Genomic DNA, 15108 nt, shown 5'->3' with positions numbered 1-15108 from the left:
AGGGTGCCTCCAGCTGTTGCAAAACTGCAACTCCCAGCATGCCCGGACAGCCAACGGCTGTCCGGGCATGCTGGGAGTTGTAGTTTTGCAACAGTTGGAGGCATGCTGGTTGGCAGACACTGCTTTAAAGTTTGGCTGTCCTGGCATGCTGGGAGTTGTAGTTTTGCACACAACTGGAGGCACCCTTGTTAGGAAACACTGAACTAGATGATCCTAAAGGGCCCGACCAAGGGGCCCGCTTCCATCTTACAATCACACAGGATTATATGCTATAGTGTAACATCGATGGGACCCCAGCCCATTTGATATGAGGCTGATTTTCACCATTATCATCATCTATTGTGCACTGTGGATACGCTCATATATCCCCTGAGGATGACTGTTAACAGAAATGCGTTGGGATAGCTGAATATTTTTCATTTATGTTTTTGTCTTGTCCTGACTGACTGCTATGGGGTTCACGAATGTGACTTTTAAAACCAGCACAGGATTCACAAACACCGTGAAATCCCCAGCTGTCTGACATACAGACCGGGCAATAAAGGGGCAGCACGCTCCAGCTTGCCATTTAACAGCACCAATGAACCTACTGAATATTTAATTTTAGGTTTACCCACCATGCTCGACCCCCAATGATGTTACCATTTCAGCATCCTTAAAGGGGTTTCCTGATTAGTAAAACATTATCCCCTATCCTGTGGAGTGTCTGTTCGCAAAGGGTCCGACCTCTGGGTGCCCATGCGATCTCCAGAATGCTGAGCGTCTGGTCCCCCACCTTCTGAGACGTACTAGTCTCAGCATAGACAGCCTACCCATACAATCACCAGCTGCCGCGATGTCCGGCCTCAGCTGGTAATAGGCTTAATGGGCCAACACTGCTGAGACCAGTTTGTCTAGGAAGGTTTGGGCCAGGGGACACTCAGCAGTAAGAGGCAGGCCCCATATAGTTGATTGTTGTGGGGGGTCCCAGAGGTCATTTAGGCCCCCCACCCAGTCAGAACTTTATGCCCTACCTTTTTATTATCCAGACAACCCCTTTAAAGGTGTACTCCGGTGAAAACCTTTTTTCTTTTAAATCAACTGGTGGCAGAAAGTTAAACATATTTGTAAATTACTTCTATTAAAAAATCTTAATTCTTCCTGTACTTATTAGCTGCTGAATACTACAGAGGAAATTATTTTCTTTTTGGAATGCTCTCTGATGACATCACGAGCACAGTTCTCTCTGCTGACGTTATTATAATAATAATAACGCTTTATTTATTGTTGTCCTTAGTGGGATTTGAACCCAAGTCCCCAGCACTGCAAGGCAGCAGTGCTAACCACTGAGCCACCATGCTGCCCTTAGCATACATCTGCTATGCACGGTTGCTAAAATGGACAGAGTTGTCAGCAGAGAGCACTGTGCTCGTGATGTCATCAGTGTTCCAAAAAGAAAGGAATTTCCTCTGTAGCATTCAGCAGCAAATAAGTACTGGAAGGATTAAGATTTTTTAATAGAAGTTTAACTTTCTGCCACCAGTTGATTTAAAAGAAAAAAGGTTTTCACCGGAGTACCCCTTTAAGGCTGGTCACTATCAAGGCTTAGCCTGTTCACCATCGTGAGGCTCTATTAGGTAAAAAGAGTCCACCATAACTTGCCAGCAACTTCTACCTGATTCCTGTTTGCACACTTGAGTCAATGATAACTTGAAACGTTATGTTCAGGCAAAAATTATGAAAATTGATGCTTAAAGGGGTACTCGGGTGGAAAACTATTTTTTTTTTAAATCAACTGGTGACAGAAAGTTAAACCATTTTGTAAATTACTTCTATTTAAAAATCTTAATCCTTCCAGTGCTTATCAGCTGCTGTATACGCTACAGGAAGTTGTATTTCATTCTGGAATTTTTTTCTGGCTGACCACAGTGCTCTCTGCTGACACCTCTGTCCGTGTCTAGAGTTTAAGCAAATCCCCATAGCAAACCTATCCTGCTCTGGACAGTTCCTGATACAGACATTGGTGTCAGCACAGAGTACTGTGGTCAGACTGATAAGAACTCCAGAAGGAAATACAACTTCCTGTGGAGCATACAGCAGATGATAAGTACTGGAAGGATTAAGATTTATTAATAGAAGTCATTTACAAATCTGTTTAACTTTGTGGCACCAGTTGTTTAAAAAAAAAAATTGTTTTCCACCGGAGTACCCCTTTAACACAGCAATTCCACGACTCACAAAGAGTCATCCTCCAACTTTTATTAGAGGAAAAAACCCCTGTGGAGGAAACCTCTAGGGGACCATGGCTGAAGGATTAACAGCAAAGTGTCTTATAATTACATAAGGAACAATATATAAAAAGTTTAGTGATAAATAGTGCTATATACTGTACATGATTACTACCACAGTGATAAATAGTGCTATATACTGTACATGACTACTACCATAGTGATAAATAGTGCTATATACTGTACATGATTACTACATAGTGATAAATAGTGCTATATACTGTACATGATTACTACCATATAGTGATAAATAGTGCTATATACTGTACATGATTACTACCACAGTGATAAATAGTGCTATATACTGTACATGACTACTACCATAGTGATAAATAGTGCTATATACTGTACATGATTACTACCACAGTGATAAATAGTGCTATATACTGTACATGACTACTACCATAGTGATAAATAGTGCTATATACTGTACATGATTACTACCACAGTGATAAATAGTGCTATATACTGTACATGACTACTACCATAGTGATAAATAGTGCTTATATACTGTACATGATTACTACCACATAGTGATAAATAGTGCTACATACTGTACATGATTACTACATAGTGATAAATAGTGCTATATACTGTACATGATTCTTATCACTTAGTGATAAATAGTGCTATATACTGTACATGATTACTACATAGTGATAAATAGTGCTATATACTGTACATTATTACTACCACATAGTGATATAGTGCTATATACTGTACATTATTACTACCACATAGTGATAAATAGTGCTATATACTGTACATGACTACTACCATAGTGATAAATAGTGCTATATACTGTACATGACTACTACCATAGTGATAAATAGTGCTATATACTGTACATGACTACTACCATAGTGATAAATAGTGCTTATATACTGTACATGATTACTACATAGTTATAAATAGTGCTACATACTGTACATGATTACTACATAGTGATAAATAGTGCTATATACTGTACATGATTCTTATCACTTAGTGATAAATAGTGCTATATACTGTACATGATTACTACTACATAGTGATAAATAGTGCTATATACTGTACATGATTCTTACCACTTAGTGATAAATAGTGATATATACTGTACATGACTACTACATAGTGATAAATAGTGATATATACTGTACATGATTACTACTATAGTGATAAATAGTGCTATATACTGTACATGATTACTACATAGTGATAAATAGTGCTATATACTGTACATGATTACTACATAGTGATAAATAGTGATATATACTGTACATGATTACTACTATAGTGATAAATAGTGCTATATACTGTACATGATTACTACATAGTGATAAATAGTGCTATATACTGTACATGATTACTACCATATAGTGATAAATAGTGCTATATACTGTACATGACTACTACATAGTGATAAATAGTGCTATATACTGTACATGACTACTACATAGTGATAAATAGTGCTATATACTGTACATGGTCCCAAGGGTAATGAAGAGTGGTGCAGTTGCCCATAGCAACCAATCAGATCACGTCTTTCACTTTCACTATGGCCTCTGAAACAATGAAAGCAGCGATCTGATTGGTTGCTATGGGCAACAGCACCACTCTTCCTCTACACAGGTTTTGATAAATCTCCCCTATGACCCCACATCTCTAGGCCTTCAAGTCCTTCACCCCCGACATTATTTTATTTTGATGCCTTTATATTCCGCGATCCGTAGGCGCTTATTGCTGCCATGTATAAATATTATGTGGGTGTAGATTTTGTTTAGGATTAATGATCCTATAATTTCCACCTTTATGGAGAGAACGTGCTTTTCTTAGATACTGGAGGCGATCCCCTAACACCTGCAATATGGCGGAGTCAGCAGATCAGCCGCAGTCCGGAGGGGGAGTCGGAGATCACATGGGACGGCATCAAACAAAATCCGTCGACCACCTACGGGGCCCCATAATGCAGAACGAGGCCGCTCAGCACACGCGGGGGACACCATTTCTCAATCTGCCCTGAAGGAATCAGTCAGTGATATGCAGATCCTCGCACCAGCAGGTGTCACACCAAAAACTGCTGGTCAGCAAGAATCACAGCGTCTCCAGAGGGAACGTGCAGGATTTGTCTCTGAGCTCTGGATATAATGAGACATTAACAGCTGAATGTGGGCAGACGAGTGCGTGGAAGCTCAGCGCCAATGTGTGCTAATGATCCCAATCATATCCCGCCACCTACGGCTGTGTTTCCCAACCAGGGTGCCTCCAGCTGTTGCAAAACTACAACTCTCAGCATGCCTGGACGGCCAAAGGTTGGGGAATATTGCTCAAATGCAGTGTCTCCCAACCAGGGTGCCTCCAGCTGTTGCAAAACTACAACTCTCAGCATGTCCGGACGGCTAAAGGTTGGGGATTATTGCTCTAATGCAGTGTTTCACAACCAGGGTGCCTCCAGCTGTTGCAAAACTACAACTCTCAGCATGCGTGGACGGCCAAAGGTTGGGGAATATTGCTCTAATGCAATGTTTCCCAACAAGGGTGCCTCCAGCTGTTGCAAAACTACAACTCTCAGCATGCCTGGACGGCCAAAGGTTGGGGATTATTGCTCTAATGCAGTGTTTCCCAACCAGGGTGCCTCCAGCTGTTGCAAAACTACAAGTCTCAGCATGCCTGGACGGCCAAAGGTTGGGGAATATTGCTCTAATGCAGTGTTTCCCAACCAGGGTGCCTCCAGCTGTTGCAAAACTACAACTCTCAGCATGCCTGGATGGCCAAAGGTTGGGGAATATTGCTGTAATGCAGTGTTTCCCAACCAGGGTGCCTCCAGCTGTTGCAAAACTACAACTCTCAGCATGCTGGGAGTTGTAGTTTTGCAACAGCTGGAGGCACCCTGGTTGGAAAGCAGCGACCTACGATATAGTAAGGGGATCGAATAAAAAGTATTCTCCTCAGGGCTGGTGCAAGGATTTTGCAACCCTAGGCAGAAGCTAATTTCCACCTCCTTTACTCTGTGCATTAGCTCCGCCCTTTGACACACCCACTTTTGGACTGGTGTGACACACTGTAAAAAAAAACCTCCTCATGTAATCTCCTTACTACTGGGGTGACACACTGTAACAAACCCCCTCCTCATGTAATCTCCTTACTACTCGGGTGACACACTGTAACAAACCCCCTCCTCATGTAATCTCCTTACTACTGGGGTGACACACTGTAACAAACCTCCTCCTCATGTAATCTCCTTACTACTGGGATGACACACTGTAACAAACCTCCTCCTCATGTAATCACCCTACTACTGGGGTGACACACTGTAAAAAAAAAACTCCTCCTCATGTAATCTCCTTACTACTGGGGTGACACACTGTAACAAACCTCCTCATGTAATCTCCTTACTACTGGGGTGACACACTGTAACAAACCCCCTCATGCAATCACCTACTACTGGGGTGACACACTGTAACAAACCTCCTCATGTAATCTCCTTACTACTGGGGTGACACACTGTAACAAACCTCCTCATGTAATCTCCTTACTACTGGGGTGACACACTGTAACAAACCCCCTCATGCAATCACCTACTACTGGGGTGACACACTGTAAAAAAAAAAAACTCCTCCTCATGTAATCTCTTTAATACTGGGGTGATACACTCTAACAAACCCCCTCCTCAAGTAATCTCCTTTCTATGGGGGTGACACACTGTAACAAACCTCCTCCTCATGTAATCACCTTACTACTAGGGTGACACACTGTAACAAACCCCCTCCTCGTGTAATCTCTTTAATACTGGGGTGACACACTCTAACAAACCCCCTCCTCATGTAATCTCCTTACTACTGGGGTGACACACTGTAACTAACCTCCTCATGTAATCTCCTTACTACTGGGGTGATACACTGTAACAAACCTCCTCCTCATGTAATCTCCTTACTACTGGGGTGACACACTGTAACAAACCTCCTCATCATGTAATCTCCTTACTACTGGGGTGACACACTGTAACAAACCCCCTCATGCAATCACCAACTACTGGGGTGACACACTGTAAAAAACCTCCTCCTCATGTAATCTCCTTTCTATGGGGGTGACACACTGTAACAAACCTCCTCCTCATGTAATCACCTTACTACTAGGGTGACACACTGTAACAAACCCCCTCCTCGTGTAATCTCCTTACTACTGGGGTGACACACTGTAACTAACCTCCTCATGTAATCTCCTTACTACTGGGGTGACACACTGTAACAAACCTCCTCCTCATGTAATCTCCTTACTACTGGGGTGACACACTGTAACAAACCTCCTCCTTATGTAATCTCCTTACTACTGGGGTGACACACTGTAACAAACCTCCTCATGTAATCTCCTTACTACTGGGGTGACACACTGTAACAAACCCCCTCCTCATGTAATCTCCTTACTACTGGGGTGACACACTGTAACTAACCTCCTCCTTATGTAATCTCCTTACTACTGGGGTGACACACTGTAACAAACCTCCTCCTCATGTAATATTCTTACTACTGGGGAGACACACTGTAACAAACCTCCTCCTCATGTAATCTTACTACTGGGATGACACACTGTAACAAACCTCCTCCTCATGTAATCACCTTACTACTGGGGTGACACACTGTAACAAACCTCCTCCTCATGTAATCACCTTACTACTGGGGTGACACACTGTAACAAACCCCCTCCTCTTGTAATCTCCTTACTACTGGGGTTACACACTGTAACAAACCTCCTCCTCATGTAATCTCCTTACTACTGGGGTGACACACTGTAACAAACCCCCTCCTCTTGTAATCTCCTTACTACTGGGGTTACACACTGTAACAAACCTCCTCCTCATGTAATCTCCTTCCTACTGGGGTGACACACTGTAACAAACCCCCTTCTCATGTAATCACCTTACTACTGGGGTGACACACTGTAACAAACCTCCTCCTCATGTAATCACCTGACCGCTGGGGGGACACTGAGGTGCAGATTTTTTTCTTCACACACAACACAGGAAACATGTGACCTCCACTCCGGCTCAATGCAACAAGAGGGACCTATGAGTGGAGGGTAAATCCAATATTATTAACATTTGACCGCTAAGCGGTCACTGAGACCCTAAATTTCCCACCCAATATAAAACTTAACGTTTAATGAGCCAAGATTAAAATAACCTCACACATATTGATTCATAGTGCATTGATTGGCATGACACTGCATGCTATAGAAGTGAATTGAAAAAATAGACTGTGGCTGCAGTCCACAGTCTATAGTGTGAGACAATTAAAAATCTAACACATTGCCCGCCCGCCCGACGTTTCGCCACAGGCTGTGGCTTTATCAAGGGCTAAGAGGCAAATGGCGTGCAAACAAGCCTTGCAGGGGTTTAAATAACCTCCTGTCTCTAACGTCATTAGAACATGTCACTTCCTGTATTAACATGACATCTCATTGGTTACAATCACATGCAGACTAATGATTGACCGCTTCCTGGCCAATAGAATTTGGACCAGGATGCATCTTGCTATATTCGTTTGATTGACAGCATCCTTGACCAACCAGCTGAGACCAATCAAGCTTCTGAACTCCTCATTGGTGCCGGAGGCTGTACACGTATGTGCGCCAACGGTCCTGCGCTAACTGATAGCTTCCCGAACCTCCGATATGAACGCATGCGCAGTACGGATGCGCAGAAAAACGTGCGCGAATACTTAGTCATATACAGCCACTGCTGGGAGGCTGCGCGACAGACATATGCGCCGGTACTTAGCCGATTTGGCATATGATTCACACATGGCTGTTGTGATAGAGCTGTAATACACAATATAACCACTCATGTGAACAACGACTGCATAGCAAGTAATAACATAATTCGAGAACACTAATTAGGTTACTATCTGGCAATATAGGGCGACCAACCTAGCAACGTAGGTATAGTATCAAGTGAAATATATTATTCATAATACCACTGAATTAGTGTAATCGATAGTAAGAGGGGGGGAACAAATACTCCACTCCGGCTCAACTCCACCTCCTCCATAGCATTACCAAAGGTCCTGCACATTTAGGCTCCGCCTCCAACATGTAACTGGTCACTGAATGGTGACATCATCAAAGGTCCTTTACCATGTAGTCGGCAGATATGGGGAGGAGGTAGAGGAAGGGGTAAACATACTTCTAGGGTCAGTCCTGCAGGACCTGAGCCCAGGAGGAGCATGCAGTGGCTCCTGTGCAGCACTGTCACATCACATTACATACATGGTACTGTGTCATGTGACAGTGCTGCTCCTTATGGCTTGCAGATAGAGGAGTGCAGTGCTGCCGGTGTTACTTACAGCCACAGGTGGCGCCCTCATTAAAGGAGATATCCAGTGGTGAACAACTTATCCCCTATCCCAGCGGTCTTCAAACTGTGACCCTCCAGCTGGAGGGCCACAGTTTGAAGACCGCTGCCCTACCCTAAGGATAGGGGATAAGTTTGAGATCGCAGGGGGTCCGACTGCTGGGGCCCCCCGCGATCTCCTGTACAGGGCCCCGACAACTCGTGGGAAGGGTGGGGGCTGACACGCCCCCTTAATACAACTCTATGGCAGAGCTGGAGCGCTGCCTCTGGAAATCTCCGGCTCTGCCATAGAGATGTATTGAGGGGCGTGTCGGCCGCCGTTTCGTGCGGAGGTCGACACCCGCTATCTGGCTGGAGAGCCTGGGCCCCGTACAGAGAGAGCGATAAATAGATAGATATGAGATAGATATTAGATAAATAGATATGAGATAGATAGATAGATATGAGATAGATAGATAGATGATAGAGAGAGAGAGAGAGATAGATAGATAGATAGATGTGAGATAGATATTAGATAGATAGGTATGAGAGATAGGTATGAGATAGATAGATAGATATGAGATAGATATTACATATGAGATAGATAGATAGATATGAGATAGATATTACATATGAGATAGATAGATATGAGATAGATAGATATGAGATAGATAGATAGATATGAGATAGATAGATAGATATGAGATAGATAGATGTGAGATAGATAGATAGATATGAGATAGATAGATAGACTATATATCTATCTATCTATCTATTACATTAAAACCATCAGCAAGCAAACTACCTGCTGCTCAGGGGCGTAGCTATAGAGGTAGCAGTCGCATCAGGGCCCTGGTGCCTACGGGGGTCCAAAGCACCACTGCCCCATAAGAGACCAGTAAAATAATGGGGCCCTGCTGCAGATCTTGCACCGGGGCCCAGAAGTTACAAGCTCGGCCTCTGGTGCTGCTTATGGATTTATCTCTCCTGACATGTTTGCTTTGGTAAGTACTTGTATTCCACATAATTGGCCAGTAAGGGGTATTTATTAATTTAGTTATTTATCTATTTATTTATTTAGAACTTGTTCGCCCTCCTTATATTCCCATTAAGCTTTTCTGTCGGTTCCCAGGGGAATCAAGCTCTGAGACCCCATTTATAAGGCGTTCTGCAGCATCTTAGACCCTCTTAGTCACAAGCAGTCATCTCTATGACATTTCATAGTCAGTCTAGACCAGTGTTCCCCAACCTGTGACTGTCCTATTGCAAAACTACAATACCCATCATGCCCTGATAGATTTTTTATGGTAATTGTAGCTTTGGAATAGCTGTAGAGAGAGAACAGTGGGGTGTAGTATGTGCGCTCGATGCTAGTAGCCTGGCACCGGGATAGTTCCCCAGCCCACGCCAGGTTTTGCCCATTGTCGGCTTTGGCGGCACACTTGTTTATGATACTACACCTCTGCTTTTCCTGCTGAACGAATCCTCATCCAATTCTCAGTGGTCGCAGGAGGCAGCGAATATCCCTGACAGTTGCACATTCTCTTATCTTGGCAGGTCTCCTATAGTAAACAGACCCCCCTCATGGCACCCGCTCCCATGCTGGGCTTCATCTTGTCCTGCAGATGGACAGAACCAGTCAGGAGCGGGACATCACTATTCCAATGCTCAGGCTTTGATCCTTAGGAAAACAACACATAATAAGCCTGTGTTTTCCAGGCCTTGGAAAATATTTGTCTATGAAAAGTGCTCCTTGTAGTGTTTTTTATGTAAATGAAAAGACAATATCACCGAGCTTTCAAGAAATGACCGGAAAACTGTTAAATACGATGATAAAAAATAAACACAATCCGGAAAAAATTTACTCCGGAAAAGGAGAGGAAAACAGTTTTTGTTTTTCTTAGGGAGGTTAATTATTTTTATTTGTTTTGATCTTATCTCAATTGGGGTTTACACTTTTTTATGGCAAATCCTACAGGATCGGTTTCCTATAGACCTGGCAATTTGTACCATGTCCTGGTAAAGCTAAACTAATGGACAACTCTCACTCACTAAATGACCTCCTCAACTATCTGGTCAAGGAATAAAGAGCTCGTCCAATTTTGAAAGGGTTACTTCATTACTTAAAAATGTAACCCCTATTCACATGTCACGAGCGGGGTGCAGGGAGAAGTGAGCCCTAAAGTTGTCCCTATAAACCACTCTCCCTGCCTACTTGCCCATCTGCCCTAAATGATGGATAGACAACTTGGAGATGGTCCCTTCCTAGCGCTAAAGTACATGGGCATCAAAGTCAACAAAACAAACGGAACTGTACATGTCTGGGACAAAAACATCACGGAAATACAATAACCAACAAACTGATATATACAAACAAGGCAGGATATAGCATACTAACATAAAACGGGTCAGGAAATCAAGAGCACTGTTCACACTGGACACAGAACAATGAACACACTGGACACCCCACTCCAGGCATGGAGGGACATCAATACCAAAGCCAAATAGATTCCTAGCCAGCGGGCACTCTCCACCAAGTGATCAGGATACTGGCCTAGAAGGAAACAGAAATACTAAATACAAGCAAACACGGGTACAGACACAAGACTCACTCACTCCTAGATAGACAGATTAGCACAAGGCTTAGGAATTCTAGCCTAGGAGTAGCAGGATCAAAAGGTCAAAACAGGACTGACCAAACGCACAGTGTGAATGCAGACTAAGGCAACACAAAGCAAATGCAGGAGGAACTTACAAAATACTAAAACCCCAAATGTACTAAAACACAGCAAGCTAAAATCTATATATCAAACAGGACAAATAACCATTGTTAAAACTCAGGACAAACGGACAAAAACTAAAGTGCATAATAAACCAGACATAGTTAGAGTACAGATCTAATTATGCGCGGCGAGTTCCAGCAGAGCTTCGGTCTAAATAACCCCACCCGAGCTGCCATAGGCTGAGAGCATTAACTCTTCCCAAACCAGGGAGAATTAGCACAGAAACTGTTCAGATACAAAAACAATATCTGAACAGGAGGACCTAAAGCAGAAAAATGCAAAAACACAGAAACGGACATTACACCACAGGATAGGAGTAGGCAACCGAACACGAGGGGTTCAACTACCGGAACCCCCCACAATTTCCAGAAGAAAAGCCCCTTTCCTCCCTGTGCACGGAGCAGCGTGACGGCCCCAATAACATAAGATGAACCATCCAAAGCCACTGATTCCAGCAGGACCAGCCTACCATCTAATATGTATGGGGGTGCCCAGACTTTCCCCAATGACAGATGTCTTGTGAACAAATTCTACAAATAATAGTTTACTAAATCAATAGCAAAGATTAAAATGGCCATCACATAATTATTCAGGGTTTTGCAACGCACAACATAAGGGCCTGATGCAATGCAATTCCTCTGGAGAGAGGAGTCTGCGCAGGTTGTTGCCACCAAAGTATCAACACTAATCGGACCAACCAGGGAATCCCTCTTCTCCTTCTTAAATGGTCAAAAAATGTTGCTATTTTTTTCTGAAAGTTTAGCACCACTAGGGTTTGCTCTTACACAAAATTTGCTGTTCACTGCCTGTTGTTTGGCTTAGTCTTTCTGACAGATACACCAAGATGGACTAAACTAAGTAAGGGCATAGTTATCATAGGTGGACTGCAGATAGTGGGGGCATAGTTATCATCACAGACAGACTGCAGATAGTGGGGGCATAGTTATCATCACAGACAGACTGCAGACAGTGGGGGGCATAGTTATCATCACAGACAGACTGCAGGCTGTGGGGGGCATAGTTATCATCACAGACAGACTGCAGGCTGTGGGGGGCATAGTTATCATCACAGACAGACTGCAGGCTGTGGGGGGCATAGTTATCATCACAGACAGACTGCAGATAGTGGGGGCATAGTTATCATCACAGACAGACTGCAGATAGTGGGGGCATAGTTATCATCACAGACAGACTGCAGGCTGTGGGGGCATAGTTATCATCACAGACAGACTGCAGGCTGTGGGGGGCATAGTTATCATCACAGACAGACTGCAGATAGTGGGGGCATAGTTATCACAGGTGGACTGCAGATAGTGGGGGGCATAGTTATCACAGACAGACTGCAGATAGTGGGGGGCATAGTTATCACAGGTGGACTGCAGATAGTGGGGGGCATAGTTATCACAGACAGACTGCAGATAGTGGGGGGCATAGTTATCACAGGTGGACTGCAGGCAGTGGGGGCATAGTTATCACAGGTGGACTGCAGGCTGTGGGGGCATAGTTATCATCACAGACAGACTGCAGGCTGTGGGGGCATAGTTATCATCACAGACAGACTGCAGGCTGTGGGGGGCATAGTTATCACAGGTGGACTGCAGGCAGTGGGGGGCATAGTTATCACAGGTGGACTGCAGGCTGTGGGGGCATAGTTATCACAGGTGGACTGCAGGCTGTGGGGGCATAGTTATCACAGGTGGACTGCAGGCAGTGGGGGCATAGTTATCACAGGTGGACTGCAGGCAGTGGGGGCATAGTTATCACAGGTGGACTGCAGATAGTGGGGGCATAGTTATCACAGGTGGACTGCAGGCAGTGGGGGCATAGTTATCACAGGTGGACTGCAGATAGTGGGGGCATAGTTATCACAGGTGGACTGCAGGCTGTGGGGGCATAGTTATCATCACAGACAGACTGCAGGCTGTGGGGGCATAGTTATCATCACAGACAGACTGCAGGCTGTGGGGGCATAGTTATCATCACAGACAGACTGCAGGCTGTGGGGGGCATAGTTATCACAGGTGGACTGCAGATAGTGGGGGGCATAGTTATCACAGGTGGACTGCAGGCTGTGGGGGCATAGTTATCACAGGTGGACTGCAGGCTGTGGGGGCATAGTTATCACAGGTGGACTGCAGGCTGTGGGGGCATAGTTATCACAGGGGGACTGCCAGTGTGTGTGTGTGTGTGGGGGGGGGGGGGGGCAGGGCTATCATTACAGGCAGACTGAAGGATGTTGGGGAAGAGCTATGATCGCCAGACTTAATGCACGGCCTCTTCCACTAGTCATAGAATTCCTGCTCTCCTGCCTCTGTCATCCGCCATGGGATTGCTGCTCTCCTGCCTCTGTCATCCGCCATAGGATTGCTGCTCTCCTGCCTTTGTCATCAGCCATGGGATTGCTGCTCTCCTGTATCTGTCATCAGCTGAAGGATTGCTGCTCTCCTGCCTCTGTCATCCGCCATGGGATTGCTTCTCTCCTGTATCTGTCATCAGCTATGGGATTGCTGCTCTCCTGCCTCTGCAATCAGCCATATGATTGCTGCTTTGCTGAAGTAAAGTTACCTAACGCTACCTCCTATCTTATGGCTCTAGAATCTGCCTATGTGAGTTTTCTCAGCTCTTATACTTCATTTTTGACTGCTAGCAGGCATTTCTCCTGGTTATCAGTGATAAAACTATCTGCCTGTTTTTGTCTACTGCGCTGTTCTTGCTCACTTCTCAGCGCTTCTTATGAGCCTCGTTTAGTTCATTCAGTATCACTGTGAATTTCTTTTGGCATAGTCAACATCATTGTAGAATTATCTCTCAAGAAGACTTGGCTGCAAAATACAGAACACATATAGTAGGTGAGGCACATAAGGAAAGGATACTGGGACAAATCATATATTTTAAGTTTTTTTTTTTGTTTGTTTTTTTGCATAAAACAGTTTTTACTATCCACTGTTTTATAAGCTGCTAGACTGATGGCTGTCTGTCTGTTCGGTTGTCCCAATAAGTATATATACATACAGGCACAAGCATGTACATTGTGGTTTAAATCCAAAGGATAGGGGATAAGATGTCTGATCGCGGGGGTCCCACTGCCGGGGATCTTCCTGCTGCATCCGGCATTCATTTACAGCATCTGGTTTAGCGCCGGAGTCTTGTGACGTCATGGCCGCGTCCCGCTCGTGATGCCATGGACACGTCCCCTCAATGCAAGACTATGGAAGGGGGCGTGACTGCCGTCACGCCCCCTCCCATACACTTGCATTGAGGGGACATGGCTGTGACATCACGATCCTCCACCCCGCATCGCCAGTCATCCAGCACTGAGCGAAGTTCGCTCCATGCACCAGATGTCTGGGGTGCTGCAGCCGAGAACGCGGGGGTCCCCAGTGGCGGGACCTCCGCAATCAGACATCTTATCACCTATCCTTTGGATAGGGGATGAGATGTCTAGGGACGGAGTACCCCTTTAAACATGCAGGCATCATGACCTGTGTCTCCCCCTTTATCACCTGCACCAATATATCCGGTGTGAGACATGACGGCCATACTTTCTGTGATGTTCTTGTGCGGTTTGGAGGTGTTAGTCCCTGCAGGGTTGCTGTTTGTATGTTCATATTGTGTGGGATTATCCTTTATAAATCTTTCCCCCTTGGAATAATTAATAGAGAAATATTTTCCATTCATCTCTTGCCAATAGCAGCGCCGGCTGGGATCCAGAAGATTTGCTCACATTTACTAATAGTTTATGGGATGATGA

General features: G+C 44.6%; 2 protein-coding genes across 4 annotated transcripts in view; one reads left to right on the top strand and one right to left on the bottom strand.

Moving 5' to 3' along the window:
• Window positions 1–7242, bottom strand: part of ADAMTS13 (ADAM metallopeptidase with thrombospondin type 1 motif 13) — an 86611-nt gene extending 79369 nt beyond the window's left edge. The window contains exon 1 of the mRNA XM_056540050.1: window positions 7213–7242. The gene's annotated coding sequence lies outside the window, so the exon portion shown is untranslated. The remainder of the gene's footprint in view (window positions 1–7212) is intronic.
• The window catches only part of KCNT1 (potassium sodium-activated channel subfamily T member 1), a 343981-nt gene that overhangs the window by 5873 nt on the left and 323000 nt on the right, over window positions 1–15108 (top strand). The window lies entirely within an intron of this gene.

The sequence above is a fragment of the Hyla sarda genome, chromosome 9 (assembly GCF_029499605.1).
Source record: "Hyla sarda isolate aHylSar1 chromosome 9, aHylSar1.hap1, whole genome shotgun sequence".
NCBI lineage: Eukaryota > Metazoa > Chordata > Amphibia > Anura > Hylidae > Hyla > Hyla sarda.
The sequence above is the reverse complement of the archived record's forward strand: the minus strand, read 5'-3'. Positions and strand labels throughout refer to the sequence as shown.